We start from the raw sequence: 19,794 nt of genomic DNA, 5'->3' as shown, positions 1-19,794 counted from the left end.
ATTAGATATATTTATATTAATGCCCAATCTTGATGTTAAGTGATGACTGGAATTGGAACGAATTTTGTAGTTTGAAACCGAAGTCGACATCTTAAAAGATACTTCAAGTTCCAGCCAAACAAGTGTGAAAACATTTGAACCAAGAAGAAAGGATTAATGGGAATCAGAATGTGCATACATGGTGGATTTTCTAAGGAATCAGTTCTCAAATACCAATCAGTTCCGATACCAATGATAAGACCTTATCATCTGGTTATTGACGGATACTAGTTTACGGTTAAAGTGGGAAACTATGTCTCTGCTTTTATCTAAATCTCAAAGAAAATTTATTGTAATTCAGAGAGATTGCACTTTGCGGACAGATATGCTCGATGGTCATTTTGGACCTTAAAAACAAGTTTTTCTCATATATTACTAAAAAAATGTTTAGTTGGGAAATATGATCAGGAATTCCTTTTTACAGCAGAGGTTCAATAAAAAGTAATGTGAAATTTATTTAATATGAAGAAAGACTCTTCTTCTGGATGAAATAAAATAAACAGATTTCTGTAAAATTGAACCAATTCTCTTTAATGATACAATGTCGTAAAAAGTTTGAGTAGGTCACAGCCATTTGAGAGTACATTGTTTAGTCCCAGCGGAATTTGGTAAAAAGACTCTCAGTTAGTGACAATCATTCCACCAATCCGAGATTCATTAATTATTCATATCTAGTCTCCAATGAGTCCTTTACGAGAGTTGAAAATCTCTCATGAGAACGCAAACAACTCGGACGCATTAAATTGCTTAGCGGAAGCTATTAACCCGGCGCTGTCTAACAAATAGCCAATGCTGAGCCGAAAGTCCCTAGAGATGTTAATGGTCATAGTTTAGGAACTTAAAACACATTCTAACGCAACATTCCGACCAGGCCTCATAAGTATGACGTCAGAGACATCGATCCGACGCATGCGCCATTTTCGCGCGAGTCAGGTGGAGAAATCAATGGTTCAAAAAGCGAGGTAAGGCAGAACAGTTTCCAGGTGTGTCCGATAAATTCCCGAACGCTTCAATCCGAGACGGTATTCAAAATTCTTCGTTCTCCTTCATCGTAAATGAAACTTTCCCTCCTTGCTTTCGCTGCTGATAAACACGGTGAGTGCGCTTAGATCTTCCCTGTGTTTTTTTTTCTTTTTTTTTCTCTATTCTCTACAGCGGAGACTGTCACATGCCATCACAGATTTGTTTACATCGGATGTGTGCCGGCATAAGCGGGATTCTAAATATATCCACTCGAAGTGCTAAAAATAGTAAATTTGTAATTTTGGTTGTTTTTGTTTAGATAAGAAAATAAGGGATATCAGATATTAATATTACACGTTTATAAAATATTATACATTTTTGTTTTGATCAGATAAAGAAGAAATTTTATTTTTTTCAGTTTCTAACGGACAATGTAAGTTTCAATTTGTTTTTCTAAAGAGCGAAAAATTATTACGCAATAAAGCGGAAGCTAAAGTTTTTCGACTTTTCAGATAATCGATTCGAATTTTCAGTTATAGTTTCAAATAATTGTAATAAAGTTTTGCTTGGTTAAAATTTTGATAAGAAAAATTATGGGATGTATTCAGTAGAAATAAGTTAAATTAAAAGTAAATAGATCTTACGATGTCCTATTTGTTTGTCTTATTTTTTCTGGAAGCTCATAGTGTTTCGTAGAATTATGTACTAAAATGGCACAACTAGAAAAAAAATAATGAAATATCATTTTTTAAAACAATTTACGAAAGAAAAAATAATTGAATGAGTTACATCAAATTTATTAAATTAAAATATTACAAATTGCAGAAGTTATCAATTAAAAGAAAAAAGGGAACTGTATAATTTTTGATACACTGTAACGCAAAATTGGAAAAGATTAATTTTTAATCAGTTTTGCATGTTGTCTTATTCTTTATAAATAAATTAACAAATTATTTGGTTGATAGAAATTCAGATTTCTCACCATCGATATTTGCTTTAAAACATTTTCATCTATTGTTTCGCATTGTAAACTAAAATTCATCTTTTAAAAACAATTACATGCAGCATTCAAAATTGTTTATTTTAAAAAAATAATTTTATTTTGATAGTTTCCAATTTTGATTCCTTAAAAGGGTAAAAATTCTTGAATATTTTTAAAGTTTACAACTCGAAATAAAATATTGATAATTATCATAACAATTCATATTTTGAAGTAAATTTTAATAATTAAGTAATTAGTAATTTTAAAGCAAATTTTATATTTTCTGATAATAAAGGCTTATCTCTTCTTTTATTCTTTTTCTATACATAAAAGTGAAAATCTAAAAGATATTAGATTCTCCGCATTTTGAATCTTATTTTTGCAGTTTATTTTGTACACAAAAATTCTTTAAGTCTTGTTTCTGAACTGATATGCGATTCGGATAAACAAAATTTTTTAAAGAGGAAATCTAAATGACGCAAAAATGTAAAGGTGCTGAAAGTTGAACTTAAAGAGGGGCAAATATTAAATTAAGTTTTAAATATCAAGGACTTCATTTATTTCTTGAAATATTTATTTTCAAATAAAATGCATTTTCAGAATATAATTAAAATGGCGTTTTTTACCTTTTTCAAAATGAGTTTACCCAAAATGATATTTAAAAAAAAATCGTGTTAGAATTTGATATTTCAAAAATTTTCAAAAAGAGACATTTTGATAAATTATGCTAATCAGTTAAAATTTTTAAGAATTAGTAATACAAAACTCATTTTTCTAACTACTTCGAGCTCAGAAAGGAAACATAATTATTTGAAAATTACCATTTCATAGATTTCGTGTACCAAATTATAACTATTTTTGCTAATTATTTTCTTTATCTTCACAAAATTAAGAAAAAAGTGATCATGGCTATTCATTTCTTTTTTGAAAAGTACTATTTCATAGATTTCGTATACCAAAAAGTATAACAATTTTTTTCTAATTCTTTTTTATATCCTAACAAAATTAAGAAAAAGAGATAATAGCTATTCAATTCTTTTGTAGAAGTTGGTATAAATTAGCTTGAATATGATGAATAAATTACATTAGATTCGATTTATTTGGTTAATGTCCCCTTTTGAAAAAACTCGAGAGTCATTAATTTAAAATTTATGAGACGATTTGAGGCTTGGTACGGCCGGTATTTACTGCCCGGTATTCCCATCTCCAAGCTCAGTAATGGGAGTGCATTTAACCTACAACAATTTTGCATTCGTGGAATGTTTCAAGTACAATCGAATCTCGAATTATCGACTTTTCACTTCGGCTTCTAAATTTCTACCAGGCCATTTAAGCTATCAGTTGCGTCAATCTAAGCAGCTGAAAGTCTGGTCAAGTGAGTGCATATGCACTGTCAATATATTGTAGTTATAGTCCAAAACAAATATTTTTATTGTTTCACATATGTAATTTACATTCAACTGAAGAAAAGAAACGAGAGAGGAATAGATATTTTTTGAACAATTTTATGTAATTTGATTTGTCTCGTATTTGTAAAAATGGAATTTTGTTTTAAACTCACACCTCAATGTGCTAGAATTCTGAAATATTTTACAGTTACGTTTTCTCGATGGAAATACACTATCTTGATATTTTAAGAAACAAATTTTCAGTGAATAATAAATTAATTCAATTTAATTTCATTATTCAAGGGACTTGAATTTAATTCCATAAAATTCAAGGGACACCGCTTTGTAGTGAGTTTAAGAAAAATAATAATTTCAAAATTCTTTAATGCTTATACTAAAAAACAAGGGCAGAAATAAAAATTAATTAAAATGAATAAAAAAATCTGTTTTATAGTATTCTAATGAAAATCGCATTTAAAAAATCAATTTGATTTATTTGATTTAACTCTTTAATTTTATTTACTGCTTTTAACTGTAATTGATTTAATCGCTTTTATTTAATTTATTTATACATTAATAGTTATGCAGATAATACCAATTTTATTTTAAATATATGGATGGAAATAAAATCAAACTAAATGCTCTTTTTCATTTTCGAAGGAAAAGAATTTAAAATTGCTTTAAAGAATAAAAACTGCCAGACGATCTAATTTAAATACGAGCAAATGATATAATCTTAGATCTCCTTTAGGAAGAATTGTTTCCTTATTCTTTATGCACGATCTGGTATTCATTGGAGCGAGTCATTTCAGATCCGTTCTGCGATTTAAAACTACTTACTTATGAACTATCAGCAGACAACTTGTAAGATCATGACACTAGAGAATCTCAAAGGAAATAAAATTTTTAAATGTTATTCATTTAAATAAAGTTAATTAAATACATAATAAATATCACTTGAAAAGAAATAAAATTGCAATCATATTAAATGAATAAGTCTAGATCACACTTTTGATTTATAAAATACTTTATTTAATTTTTGATAATTATCATCCTTCAGAGATCGTCCAATTTATCTACCTTCTTTTTAAAATGCCTCATTTTAAATTTTATGATGCAAAAATAATGAGGTAGAAAATCTGACCAAATTTCGGAGGCCTAATTCTGGTTAAAATATCTCCATTTTTAAATGGTCTGATTCTGATTAAAATATTACTTTTGTTTGAGTAGTCTAATTCTGACTAAAAAAAATTATTATTTTTGGGAGGTTAAATCCTGATTAAAATGTTGTTATGTTAATAATTTATAAAATACCGTAAAATTAAATATTGTAATTCTAATTCAAATGCTGTAATTTTTTTAAAGGTCTATTTCTACTGTCATTTTTTTCAGTAAATTGAGAAATATTTCTTATGGAAGGAATAAAACTGTGCAAAGCACTTTTATAGGTAGTAGCTAAAGTCAATCGAATTCCGTTATGTACACAATTATCTCTTGCATGTTCGTAAATCAAGTTTCGTAAAATCATCTCGACGACTGACAAATATTTGTAGAAAACTTACTTCAAATCTGATAGAGCAAAAATGTAACTAAAAATAAATTTTAACCAAAAGTAATTATCAATAAAGGAAAAGTAACAACTTTTTAATTCTGTTTAGGAAAATGACTATACTAAAATGTCGCAAATGATTTATTTTTTTTAATTTCCGAAATTAAAGAGCTTTTCTTTTTCTACTAGTGAAAATAATGTAATCGCTAAATAATTCGACTTCTAGATTAAATAAATTATCAAATTTTATACCTCCCTGAAGCAAGAAAAAATTGTTTAGAGATTATATCTGTTTGTTAGTGAATAGGAAAACACATCTTGAAATTTGGCTTTAACAACAAAATTGCAAATTTCTATAAAATTTCAAAGGAAGCCTTCTATCCATTCGTACACACGCGAATATACAACGAATTAGGTGAAATTTGACATGTGGTTTTTATCACCAAAATTATATAAATGAATCTAAGTTTATATCAAATCCATCAAAGACTAAATTGTCTGTCTATCATGTATTTATTTTTGTCAAATTTTAGATCCAATAGGCCAACAGGAATAGGTACCGTCCCCAAATGAATCCGCACTATATAATGAAGCTAAATAAAAAAATGCCCTATTGAGAAAATAGTCGAAGTTCCTTTCGGTTTTTGCTGTCGTTCTTTTTTTAAATTTAACTACTTTGTTCGATTAAATATCGTTATATTCTGCAAAGGAATTTTAAATTCTCTTCTGTGTATAACTAAATCAAACTTTCTTCTTTTTCAGCTTTATACGAAGTTATACGGAATCTATTTGAATTCATTTGATTCATTCGACAAAAAAAAAAAAAAAAGGAATATTTTAAATATTGCAATATTCCGCAAATGATCTATTAATTGCCTTCGTTGTATGCCAAAGTTAAACCTTATTCCTGATTTGCTCTTAGCTGTCCAAATTGTTTTAAAATTCATCTGATACATTCGACTACGAATAATGCTGTCTTAAATGTCGTTATATTCTGCAGAATAGCTTTAAATTCTCTTCGCTAAACGATTAATATAAAATATCTTACGGAATTATACGAATTTATTCTGAATCCATGCGATTTGTTTGACTGCAAACAGAGCTGCTTTAAATGTTGTTATATTCTGCTAACGAGATTTAGATTCTCTTTGCTATACAATATAGCAAATTTTTCTTCTTTTCTACCTCTTGTAGCTAAACTTTCTCCTTTTGTACTTCTTTATGGAGCATTACTGATACTATATCAGTAGAATTTTCTCTCCGTGTAAGAGATGGAACAAATGTTGCATTACTAGCCATTAAGGTTTATTCTCCCACTGGTACTTATCGATCTGTTCTAAAATAGCTATTTATAGAAGATTCATCCCACACCCTATAGTATAAGCTTATAATGATGGTTAGATTAATTGCTAATGGGAAAACGCAAGAACATGCAATCTTACGAACATTGGAAAGGAACCAAATATTTTATTTCCCATTGACTTGAAAGGAAGGAAAATCATATTCCTGTTGTTTCTCTGACCAAGTTACCTTAAAAATGTTATTTTAAGAAACCTCTGTTCTGAATCTGAAATGTAATATGAAATAAATGATACACCTAGACAATAGAATAAAAATATGTGCGTTTCTCTATTTTCCAAAATATTTATTATTGTTCTTTTGGTTGATAATGAATAGGTGTAAAAATATATTCTTGGCCTTTGAATTAACTTATTGAAAGGTTGTTGTTACCAATATCGATATCATCTTTTTATCCTTTAAAATCTTTTTAGGAAGAGTTACTCTTTTAAATATGGAAATTACTAGTGAGGTTTTTTGAACAGCTATAAAAAATATATGATTAAGGTAACTAATGTAGTTTATAAACTAGCGGAAATCGTAAGAGCGTACAAAAAACAGGTGAATTAAGCAAACAGCTTTTAAAATAACATAATTACCCATAGAATAGTTTAATTGACACAGATTTTAAACTATCCATTCAAATATCATCAAATTAAATTTAAAATCATGTTCAGTATAGTTTCTTAATATTAGAATCATAAAAAAAATCTATTTTCAACAAATTAAAGTATAATCACCTATAAACGAAGGGTAATTAAAAAACCTATTTTGGGCACTTTAAAAAATCGGCATGTGCCCAAAAAAGAATTCTTTTTTTACAAAGGATGATATTCATGAAAAGTTCAACTTATTAGAATTGTAATTGTGTTAGAATTCTAAACATCATATAAGCCTTAATATTAAATTACATAATGTTTTATAATTGTAAAAATTATTATTATATATTATTCTTTTAAAAATAATTATTACCAAATGATTAATTACAAAAAAAAATAATAATAAATTGGAAAGTTATACAGAGTGCACATAAAATAAAACAGCCATTTATTTTCTTAATTATTACAATTAAACGTATACTTCCAGCTACAAAGTTTCATCAAACAAGATAACCAAATGTATGAAAATTTTTCGACTTTTTCCAGGAGCATAATAAATATTTACAAACATTGAACGGAAAAGTGTCAAATAGGAAAATATTTTCCTTATATCCAGCTATACACATATAAAATTTTATTCTTCTATCAATAAAATTTGTTGAAATATTAAAAGGAAAATTTATTGACTCAGACTGCTTTTCATACCTTTGCCGGCGTTTGAGCGAGTCTTCCTTTGTAATTTTCAGGGATAATATACATATCACTAAAGATTATAAAAAGCGCAGAATCAGAAAAGAATAACGCATTTATTTACTTTCATTGAATGCGAAAAAATGGCCAGGTAATATATTAATTGAAGTGATTAAAAAGTTATTCAAAATGAACTCCTTAGATGCATACAAAGTTGCATTCCTTTAATGATAATTGTATTTATGCTTTCGAGTTCATCACTTGTGAATTAAAGACAGGCTTTTTGAACTCGTCTGCAGATATCTAGACAGAGCCTGTTCTAGCAAAGCGAAATAATCCCTTAAATCAACATAATGCTAATAAAAACTAATTGAATATATCTGTCATCATTCAGCAGGCTGTTGTGAAAATGGAGTTTCCAAAATGCCACATCACGCATTCATAGAAAATTGCCATTGATTATGAATTTCTTGAGAACAGAATGAATTTTTACTAATCCAAATGTCATAGTTTTGAATATTAATAAGTTTTTCCTAATTCAAGCAATATTCGCCAGCCTAAATAGTATTTCTTAGAATAGAAGGATTTGATTTTACCTAATTTAGAGTCCAATTGTAAAATTCTAGACATCGATCGTGTAGTTGTATATTATATGGATGCAAGTTATTACATTAAAATAATCTTTACAACTGGCTTCCTGGCATAGGGGTAGAGCGTCTTCCCCGTGACCTGGACGTTCTGGGTTTGAGTCCCGCTTCGGGCATGGTTGTTCTTAATCTGTGTGAATGTGCACCCATGTAAAAAGGGGCTGTGCAAGCGTATGTGATACGCGAGTAGCTAAGACGTACTCTTGGCCATTGTTGGCGCTACTAAAAAACAAGAGACGCACCCTCGGATTAAAATCGCCGATTTCGTTAACGAGCTTGTCCATGGCAAGTACCATTAGAAACAACAACAAATAATCTTTACACTATCGATTTTGTAATGTTGAATTCTGGACTGAGCTTGAAAGTAATCTTGAATTCATACTCTAGGAAGTTGATAACTTGAAAAATAAGGCAACATAAAAATTTTTGCATCGCATGTATAGTTCCTCATATTTCCCTGTTCTCTCTGGGAAAGTAAGGATCCTATAGTTATAATCTCTAAACCGTTCTCTAAACGCACTTCCTAGAAGATTGCAGAGAATTCTGAAAACGACGTTTGTCTTCTACAACTAATTTGGCATTGCGATTACATACATCGTCAGCATATCCAAACTTTCCTTGTTTATAAACTACGACATTTTTTTAGAAAGATTCCAAGTGCGAACAAAGGATTTTATTTTCTTGCTCGGTATTCCAGCACTTTTCTGAGATAGCTTAAATGTTCAGTTTATAAAGCATCTGTTCCCTTCTTTATTAAGTTGGCCAATGAAAATGAAAAACATTTTGAATGATTAGCACATTTCTTTGAGGGATTGGATGATATATTATTAGATAAATATGACTCTTTTTCTGCACTAATAAATTTGCATTTCTGAAATAAATATCTAAATTTGTGATTAGTCTCACTAAATTTAACAATATGCATATCTATGCAGATTTTGTAGATACGAATGTGAAACTGTTTATGCACAGATGAATGCAAAAGAAGTATTTTACTAATTGACACTTTTGCGCTATGGAGGACATATAAAAATTTGATTTTTTAAAACTTTTTAATATCATTCTCCCCTGACAGAAACCAAAATATTTTTGTACAATTGCCCGCCTTTTTTAATGAAATTTTTAAATTGGAAGCATATGTTTCGGTTTAATATTTAGGGAAATAAAAGCTTGTCCCATTTCCTTGGGACACTTTGTATACTACATTATTAAATTATAAAATAACAAAAATATACGAGAATTCTGAGATAGTTGTGAATAATTTACATTGTAAATATTGCAAAAAACTTATTTATATTTTAATAATTCTACTACAATTCGATTAATCGAATAGGGGTTGATGGGAAATAACCGTTTTGCTTCAGTCAATTTTTTTTTCTAGAAAAACGTTTAATATCAGACTAGAATCATTTTTTTCACACTCATCTAAAACCGATTAAATGTATTAATTGATCTATTGAATCGCTTCCTTTCCTTAGAATGGTAAAAAAAAAAAACTCTTCATATAAATAAATAATAGAGCCGATTAATAAGATCTGCGTGATTCATGAATTGACATTACTTTCTTCTTTAGTGACTGATGTATCATTTCTGCATTCACCATATTATTGAGAGAGTACCTGATGCAACTGAGTAATCAAAGCGACTCATTCATACAGGAGCAATAGCCTTTGCGTCTCGGAAAGTTTTCGTGATCTTTCCGACGTAAAAGGTGATTCATTGCAGCAAATAAAAGGGTATTAAAAATGTTTACTTCCGTATTCCTCATAGTTTCGATAAAACATGAAAATTTCTTTAAGGGTTTTAAACACTTTAACTCTATGTAAAAATGTATTTTAAAAAATCATTTAATTTAAGTTTTTGTATTTCAGGCTGATAAAAACATCTTTCCTTAAAAAAGAATGAAAGAAAGAAAAGAAAAAAAAGGGGGAAAAAAACCCGAGAAATTTTCAAAAGAAAAAAAAGATTTTTTCTTAAACGTTCCTTTTTATCTGTTCCAGATCCTTTTGATGAAATTAAAAATATAAAAGTTAGGGCTTATAACTATTTTACTAGAAATATTCTGATAAATTTTGATTTAATTTGAATTTCGCGCATGTTATTTCGAAAATGAAATAAAAACATTAAAAGGAAGAATTTTTACTTTATAAAGTTCAACTTTCAAAGTTATAGTTTCAATAATTCTAAATTGTTCATCTATAAATCTCAGAAGTTCAACTTTCAAAGTTCCAGTTTCAATAATTCTAAATTGTTCATCTATAAATCTCAGAAGTTCAACTTTCAAAGTTCCAGTTTCAATAATTCTAAATTTTTCATCTATAAATCTCAGAAGTTCAGCAATCAATTTTTCAGGATTTATTTATTCAACAGTTCTTTTATTAGCAGAATCCCGTTGCTTTATTTTATTCTTGTTACAAAAATATTTAAATATTGAATGCTTGTGAAAAATGCCTGGTTCATGTAATCATTTGTTGACCTTAATTTCTTCCAAGATTACTATTATGGATTTATGGTGATTATAAACACAATATTTAGAAATACTCTCTATAAAATCTCATGATTAATTGTTTGATTGCTTCATCGAATGCCTTGATTTAAAGTTTTGAAAAATGTACCATGATTTAAGTGACGAAAATATAATATTTAAATTTTCCTTCCCAAATTGTACAGATTCTGTTGTGTATTGTTATTTATAATTCTTAATTTATTGCAATTTAAATTATGTGTATTACCTTATTTATGAGTATGCAAGAATATTTAGTTTATTTCGAACCTTTATGCAATTCAATACACTAATGTTCACAAATACTAATTAAAAAAAGTATCAATTTGTGGAAAATCTTTCATCATCTAGCTTAGAAAGTAACTAAAATTCAGATAACTGAAATGCCAATATTTTTCTGAATCTTAACAATATTCAGTTCGCAATTCAATACACTAATGTTCACAAATACTAATTTAAAAAATATCAATTTGTGGAAAATTCTTCATCATCTAGCTTAGAAAGTAACTAAAATTCAGATTACGAAAATGCCAATATGTTTCTGAATCTTAACAATGTTCAAGTGAATTTTTTATGTATATTCTATATATCTGGCTTTGAAATGAGAGAAGAAAAACCATATACTAAATTTCAAGTATGAGCAATTAAAATTTATTTACTAAAATTTTCATACTTCTAATATTTAAAGAATTTACTTTAAATTTTTAACATAAGACTTCAATAAAAGATTGCTATATATTATGTAAGTTTTGTATCATTGATTGAACTCTACATTTTATAAGCAAAAACATTGCGGTGAAATTTGTGATTTAAAAAAAAAATTATATCTTCCTGGATATGTTTGCCAATTTTACGAAAATGCAAAGAAAATCGTCGCTGAAAGTTTCAAATCGTCATCAGCTTTCTGTGTAACAGGGTGAGCGCAAATCATTTTCTTTCGCATCGATTTCTGGTCGGCCCCCTGAGGGCCTTCGAAAACGAATCTTCACGGTAAAATGTGAATCCAATCGTATTCTTTATTTGATCGAAAGACGCCCAAAATTTTCTGGAGAAATACGAAAAAAATGTGCGAATCCGTAAGTGTTCAAACACTTTTGATCTGATAGTGTATGCTGTGAGTTTCATAGCTCAAGGCAAAAGGTTATCTTTAGGCTCGGAATTTCGAAAGTATTTCCAATCTTGATGCTTTCTTGACTGAAAGGAAATTCCTAGATCCTATCAGTGCCCTACATTTTTTTCAGTTGATACTGTTTATATAAAGGAGGAAAACACGAAATATGTCATGAATTAGTTTTTAAACAAAAATAATTTGGAAAAACAGTTTATTTGGAAATAAATATTTGACTTTTTTTTTTTATCAAAACAGATTTTAAAATAATTTTGCTTATTAGAATTATAGAATCTAACAGAATTAGGTGCTGCTTCCTTGGGACGAAGTCCATAAGTTTTAGAAATCTTATGTTTAGCTATTGAACTGACTGGAATTTCAAGTTATCGTATCCAGTTTCCCAACAGTTTTTTTACTTAAAATTTCAATAAAAACTGATTTTTTTTATTTGCTTGTGATATATAATCATTTCCTACAATTCTGAATTGAAATTCGTCCCTCTGAAATAAACGCTTTTTGCAATCCATCAAATTCTGGCAAAATCAAGATAAAAATAATGGGAGAATTCAATATTAGTGGACTTCTGAAAGTTTGCTGTGATACTAAAATATTATTTTTTTGTTTTTAGTTGTTGAAGGAATATAAAATATGAGTTCATTATGAATCAAGTTAACATAAAATTAACTTTTTATCTATGTAACTTTTGATTTTAAATCTTTAAGGTAGGAAACAGAAAACATAGGGGCACATTTTGTTCCTCTGTCTCTTCCAATAGCAACAAAATGCTACGGTGTTATTTTCGACTTAATTATCGTATCGGAAACTTCTCGCGTTATTTCCTTCTATGGTCACAGTGGTCAGATTTCTAATGATCTAGTTTCCCTGTAAGAAGCTTCAATTTCCGAAGCAACCCAACGAAGAATAGCTGTATAAACTAGTATAGTGCATGTTAATTCTATTGGAACTAATTTAACTCCGACTGATTAATGAATTGAATGCTTTAAATGTGTCAGTTTGCAAGTGTGGTAAGAAATATGAAAAGGGAAGTTCCAGATCAAGTATCGTCCTTCACATCTGATTATTACCCAAAGTTATGAGACTCATACAAAAATAGCTCTCGTTTTGAATCAGAATGAGCATATTTATTAAGCTATGTCCTTCAAGCTAATCATTTTTAATATTCATTGTTATATTATTATATTTAATATGATAGTGACTTCTAAAATTAACTCGAATTTAATATACACATTTATACCAAAGTGTGATGAATTGGAAATCAAATTTCAAAAGCTCAGTATAATAGAGAATCTTTATTTGTTCGGATGCATTCAATTTAGGTTCTTTAGAGAAACTAAAGAAGAATGAGAAATGTCAGTAATCCCGTCCCATTTTTCTCCGTTTCTCTTCTTTTCCTCAAGGGAAATAAAGAAGGATGGCGTGGTAGTGATTAGAGGGCTTTAGGCCACTTTGTTTGTTTGTTTCTTTAAATGAAGAAATGGCATATTTTGTTATTTAGGAACAAATGCTAAATGAATCAGGGACAATGGGCATGCACTGAGGAATTTCAATGATATTTTTTTTATCTCGCTTAAAGGGGATAAATAATTTCATCAGGAGAGCTATTCAACATTTTTTCAAGCTAAATCATTCGTCTGAAAATCACATATTTATCTGGAAATCATTTATATGCATATACCCGATATCATATATTCATCTGAAAATTATCTCTTACTTATTTGTTACAAGTAACTTATGGTATATCATTTTACGTACTTATGATTCGAAGATGTGATTTCGTAATAAGATTTTTAAAAAAAAACTTTCTAAACCGAATAGAATAGAGAATTTTTATCCTCATGGAAATAAAATCATTCTTTCTCCCATTATTTCTTTTTTTCTTAAAATGAAATATAATAGTAGTATTCTCAAGTCAAAATGTTCTTAAGTCTCGCGTTTTGAGTTTAGCTTCGTCGTGCAACAAAGAGGATCGAGTGTCCATTTAGGCGCAATGCCAATTCCTGTTGGCTAATTTCTTCCAAACTGTAATACTGGTCTGTAAACACTGATCTGCATTAATGTTGTAATCACTCATTTGCTCTTTTTAGAATTCGCGGTTATATACTGTATTAATTGACATGCAAACAAAGAGTAAAACCATGAATGCATTTTGTTCTTAATTTAATACACATCTAAACATTGATGATAAAAACATGCATTAAATTTCATCCATCAAGCAGATTGCATTTTTGAATCAAGCAGAATTTTGATCAAGCAGATTGCATGATTGAATTTAATACACATCTAAACATTGATGATAAAAACATGCACTAAATTTCATCCATCAAGCAGATTGCATTTTTGAATTATTATGTTCACAAGCCCATAGAAAAACAAATTTGATAGATTTCGTTCAATATTTAATAAAAATATGCAATTTTAGGGTACAGATAGCCTACCAAATTCCCCTCTAGTAGTTACATCCTGATTGGCAAACATAATTCCCGTATTTTATCTGCTGTTATTTAAAATGGTATCGTTTCGTCACCTTTTGTATGAAATACGTCTTCGGGAAGTATTTCTTTCTGTCTGTCCATGGAAAAGTGAACGCGTTACCTACAAAGCAAAATTCGCTAAGTAAATGAAATTTGGCGTATGGTTTTATTACTAATATTGCAGAAACTCATTATAATTTTGACCAAATTCTTAAACATGCATCTCTCTGATCACATAAATAAGAAACTCAGAAGCGTAAAACGCTAGATCGATAAATTTTAGTATATGATTTTTACATCAAATTTGTATTTCTGCATCTAAACGGAATTAAATCCATTTGGTATACTGTCTTTGCGTATATGAACAGGCTCCAAAAAATATGGTGTGTCGCCTTGATACCAGAATTGAAAACTTGTATCCAGTTTTAGACTCAACTGATTCAAAATAAATGCTTGAATCTATTCACTTTATTACGAAGCTGAATAGGAAATGCATTACATTTTGTAATTACACAAGAGAAGCTAGGAAAGTACACTTACCCTGATTAAGAAGTTGTTAACACTTCCTCAACGTTTAGAGTAAATTATAAATTTAGGAAAACGCTTTGATTGGAAATTATTAAAAATAATTATATCACACTTAGACACTTTCAAGTGTTTTTTTTTTTAATAATCTGAACATGTTTCAAATAACAATCCAAATTTAAAGTGGACATGATGAAAAATGCATTCACTACAATGGGGCTCAGTTTGGTATGGGTTGGTTATAGCTTATTTTTCATAAACTGAAGTAAACTTGCATTAGAATCTATAATAATAATAGTTTTCAAAAAATTGTTTATTAGTTTCCTCTTTTCACATTTTTCCAGAAAATAAAGTTCAGAAAAATCTTTTTAAGAGTTTCGAGATGATTGAGAAAGATAAAGTCAATCATTGCATGCACAAATAATCAAAATTTAATCTTTGTTTTATCTTTAAAAGTCTTGTTTTTATTTATGAGTTCAGATCACAAAAATTTAAGATCTTTGAGAGAGCTAAATATTCCATATGTTGACTATATTGATCTAAAATACTAAACAAACTTGGAAGAATATCATTAAAAATTCCTTTTTTGTAAACAGAATAACAAATGGGATAGAGTTGGAGATTATTAAGATGTTAGATAAATTTGAATTCATTCAATATTCTGTAAACATGTATGAGGATAATAATAATTCAAATAACAATAGAGTACAATAAATAACAATAAAGAAAATAAAATTCAGAATAACAACTTATGATATCTAGTAATAACGCTTTCATTTGGTTGAACAATCAAGATCGCCTTGTTTATTAAAATGATTTAAAAATAGCTAATGAAAACAAATTTAAAAAGCCTTGGAATTTTTATTTGCATGCCTCAGAGAAGAATAAAGAATTTCAGTTCATTCCTACAAAATGAACTGAAATATCTGGAAGTCATAAATGATAGGAATCTTTTATTTAATGGAATTTCAACAAAGCTAAAAAGCATACAGGAGACTCTACTCTAATGAGGTTATTTATTGGGAAACGATTTGAAAGCTGAAATCATAAGCGAATTTGTAAAAAAAAAAAAAAAAAAAGAGAGAGAGAGAGAGAGAGAGAGAGCAACTAAAGGGAATATCGTGACAAGCACAGTCATTCTTTTATTCGATTTTCACCTGACGATTTGCAAATCAATATCAAGTATGACATTACAAGTTTAGGTAGCTACATCATTAGAAGTCTTTGAAACTCTTTTTTTTTCGACTGAAAAAGATTCACAAACTCACTTTCAATCGAATTTTATTTTCCCAAATTCACTTAGAAAAAGGTGTTGGAAATTGCCGTAAAAAAAAAGTTCAGTAACGATAAAGCAAGGAATTTAATTTGATAAAAATAATTCTTGCGTATATAGCATTAGACTTTTTCATAGTTTCCAAGAAATTAGTGAAATTTACACTTGCAAAGAGAATTTAAACTTTTTTAAATACTATACAGGGTGTCTCAAAAACCTTCACCGCGGCTTTTATTCCTTAAATATTGATCATAGACATATACTGTAAATTACAAAGTTGCATAAAAAAAGGGGAAAAATGTTATGAAATCGATTACAATTTTCAGGGAATTAAGCTTCAAAAAATACAAAATTTAAATTTTTATACGGACCCCGTACAAAAAAAATTCCCCAATGAGTAAAATGTGCCCCATCCTCTAATAAAGTCATGTACAAAATTTCAGCAATTTATCACAAAAAGTCTCAAAGATATGAAACTACATAAATGCTGACTTAATGCCTGGACTTAATGACATAAATGTCTGGATATGAGTTCGCAAAGAAGAAAAATCATGTCGGATGTTCGTGTCTTAGGGGTCGTACACAAATTAACAAAGAAAGCAATGATTGAATAAATAAATAATAATTTTGCTATTTATTGGTTCAAAAGTATTAAAAATTTGTAGAAATAATAACTTAAAGGAAAGATTACATAAGTTTTTTTACAAGTTCATTGACTGTGCAATTTATAAGTTATATTCTGTAATTCATGATATAAAATTTTAAAATATTTTTCGGGAAGCATAGATTTTAAAATTTATAATTAAAACTATAGATATAAAGCATATTTTATTTAATTATGATGCATTGCTGCGTCGCGTATGTGGTCTCAAGATGTGAGCCTATTGTGCCATGCCATCCCCATGACGCGTATACTGTCATCCATCTGCTCGCTAGCTTTTTGAATCCGAGCATTTATCGACATTTAACGGAAAAGGTCGCAATACCCCATGTCCCCGGGCGGAATAACGGATCTTTACTTCCCCCACCCTTGGTGAAAAGAATCGCACATTTATGGTTGGATATGCCGCATCACGGTCCATGAGAACAATACTCGACGAGTGGACTCGTGCCGGAATCGATGATACGGTTTTGCAACTAACAATAGTACTCGAGTTAGATATATCGGACAAACAAGTGTTGGGACAGAATGAATATTTTATGCCTATTGTTGTGCAGTTTGTTTTTCGTAGAAAGAAAAGAGAAAGAAATGCAAGAAATAAGTATTTAACTTACTCTACGAAAGATAAAGTTATATTCTTGCCATGTTGTATAAATTATTCCAGAGAGCGTAATTACTTTATTTATTAATTAATGTTAAAGCTACTGCTAGTTCCAGCAGTTTTGGTAAAATAAATTATCTTTGCGTTTATTTGTTTAATACAATAATCAGTATTCATTAAAAGTTTTCTATGCGTATTAAAACGTTAATTTTATTTCAGAGGTATCTTTAGTAGTCTCCCTATTTATTTTTTTTAACAATCTTTATTGAATATTTCCCGGTGCTTAATTCGCATGTAATTCTACAAGATTAGTTGGAGAAATATCCCGATTAAAGTCGTTTTTTTCTATCATATACAGATTTTATCGATTAAACTTATTTGTTCACAGCATAAACGTATTGTACCATATTTGTTTATTCAATTATTTTTTTTTAATTTTATATGTTTAGATTAAAATACGCATAAGATAAATATTCGACATTTTATCTCTATCCTGTTGTAATTCGTTTTAATGGTTTTTATAAATTTTTAATAAGATTAGCCTTGTTACCATGGATTCGGCGAAGCATGACCAAATAGAGCACCTGCGCGAAAAGCAAATACCCACCAATTCAAACCGGAGTTTTATTAAACGTAGTTGTACTAAATTTAAGACTGTATTAATTGTTGTTTCACGTCAAAATCATTTCAAAGGCGTTGTTTTCAAAATCTTAACTTGGTTGTATTTTGCTTAAAATAGCATCTATTTCACTCAGTTTTCGAAAAATGCCTTGAATTTAATGTCAACTAACAGTGAAACATGTAGATAAAAGCCCACGAGTTTCAATAATAACTCCCCAAGCAGATGTTGTGGTGACTTTTGCGACTGAAATTTTGAGGAAATTCAACAGATCTGGTTAATTCACAATTTTCCTTTTAAATTGAGATAATTTATGTAGCACGGGAATGTATTTAAAAATTATTTTTCTTCGAAAATGTAAACTGTATAAAACTGCAGATGCATTTTACCTTCTCGTTTAACCCCCCGGGGGGCACCTCGAAATGAGGATGAGATGCTTCCGGCATGGTGGTTGGATCTCGCCACCCTGGAGGGGTACACTAATAGGTGGGGGATCTGACTCCTTCCATCGATGACGGGACGTACTTCCTTTGGGGAGGGTTGTACCGTGGCCGGTGACGGCCCTTAGGACTCAACCACAGTTCCCGCCAATGTTTCTGTTGCTGCGGTCCAGTCATTCAGTTTTATGGTTTAAATCCTTGTGCCTTCGTGACTGATCGGAGAGTTAGATGGCTGACTTACCTTCTCGTTTTCTCCCCCCTCCCCTCAGCGGCACCTTAGATGTGGGGATGAGAAGCTTCCGGTATGGTGATTTTCTCACCGTCCTCGTAGGTACAGAAATTCTGTGGGACTGGCTATCCCTTACCAATGACGGATAGGTCTCCGACGGGTGAGGTTATGCCGTGACTGGTGATAGACCTTAGGCCTCAACCATAGTTTTTGTCTATTCTGTCCCTGCATTCCAATCATTCAGTTTAGCAGAGTACTTACAGGCGGAGTGGTGCAACCGTTTGTTGTTATCTTGTCATATACAAAGGGAAAGTTTAGTTGTTCTTAAAAATATCGATCTTGAGAATTTCATGAGTTTCCAAGTTTAGATCATCCCGAGTTCAAAAAAATTCATAACTGAAACTATGCACATTTGTCTACCTGTGAATATGACACACTAAATGGATGAATTCAAACAAAAGTGGAGTGTTTACACAAGCATTATAGATTGTTATAAAAAATTTTGTGAAATGCGTAGATGTTAAGTCTGTGTATCTATCTATATGGAAGATAATTCGAAAACGCAATGAAATTATACTTGTGTAATTTAGTATCTGGTTTTATTACAAGAAATGTAGATTTGTATAATATCTTGGGCCAAGTCTATCACAAAGGTGAATGTTTGTTTGTAAGTCTGTCCAAGTGCACATGAGCTCGACAACTCAAAAACACAAGAAACAAGTTATTGAAATTTGATATGTTGTCTTGATAGCAAAATAAAATATATGCATGAATACTCTATTTTTTTCCTTAAGCTAACTATAAAATGTGTCGTATTTTATAAGTATAATAGAAAGTCGTAAGTGAGCAATCTCCCATAAAAGACTTTATCTTTCTATTGAATGTAATGCTTAAATACAACAGCAGGGTTTTGCTGATTATTTTACGTTGAGAACTAGTCTATGATATTTTTTTCATGTAATTTTTAATTTCGTATGCAATAGAGCATGGATTGTGTTTATATAGCTTAGATTCTTAAACAGCATTTTTTAACTTAATAAGTTCATGAACGTGAATGATATAGCATTCTTTTTTATTGTGATACAAAATGATATGAATGCATGAAATGATAATGTGGCTTTCAAATTCATAAGCCACATTATCATGCA

The 19,794-nt window shown here is 29.5% G+C and overlaps 1 protein-coding gene across 1 annotated transcript in view; it reads left to right on the top strand.

Moving 5' to 3' along the window:
• The first annotated feature begins 1,005 nt into the window (after nucleotides 1-1,005).
• Nucleotides 1,006-19,794, top strand: part of LOC129961107 (synaptic vesicle glycoprotein 2C-like) — a 98,695-nt gene continuing 79,906 nt past the window's right edge. Inside the window, exon 1 of the mRNA XM_056074937.1 lies at nucleotides 1,006-1,134. The gene's annotated coding sequence lies outside the window, so the exon portion shown is untranslated. The remainder of the gene's footprint in view (nucleotides 1,135-19,794) is intronic.

This window comes from Argiope bruennichi, chromosome X2, assembly GCF_947563725.1.
Source record: "Argiope bruennichi chromosome X2, qqArgBrue1.1, whole genome shotgun sequence".
Taxonomy (NCBI): Eukaryota; Metazoa; Arthropoda; class Arachnida; order Araneae; family Araneidae; genus Argiope; species Argiope bruennichi.
Note: the sequence above shows the minus strand (reverse complement) of the source record. Positions and strands in the feature narration are given on the sequence as shown.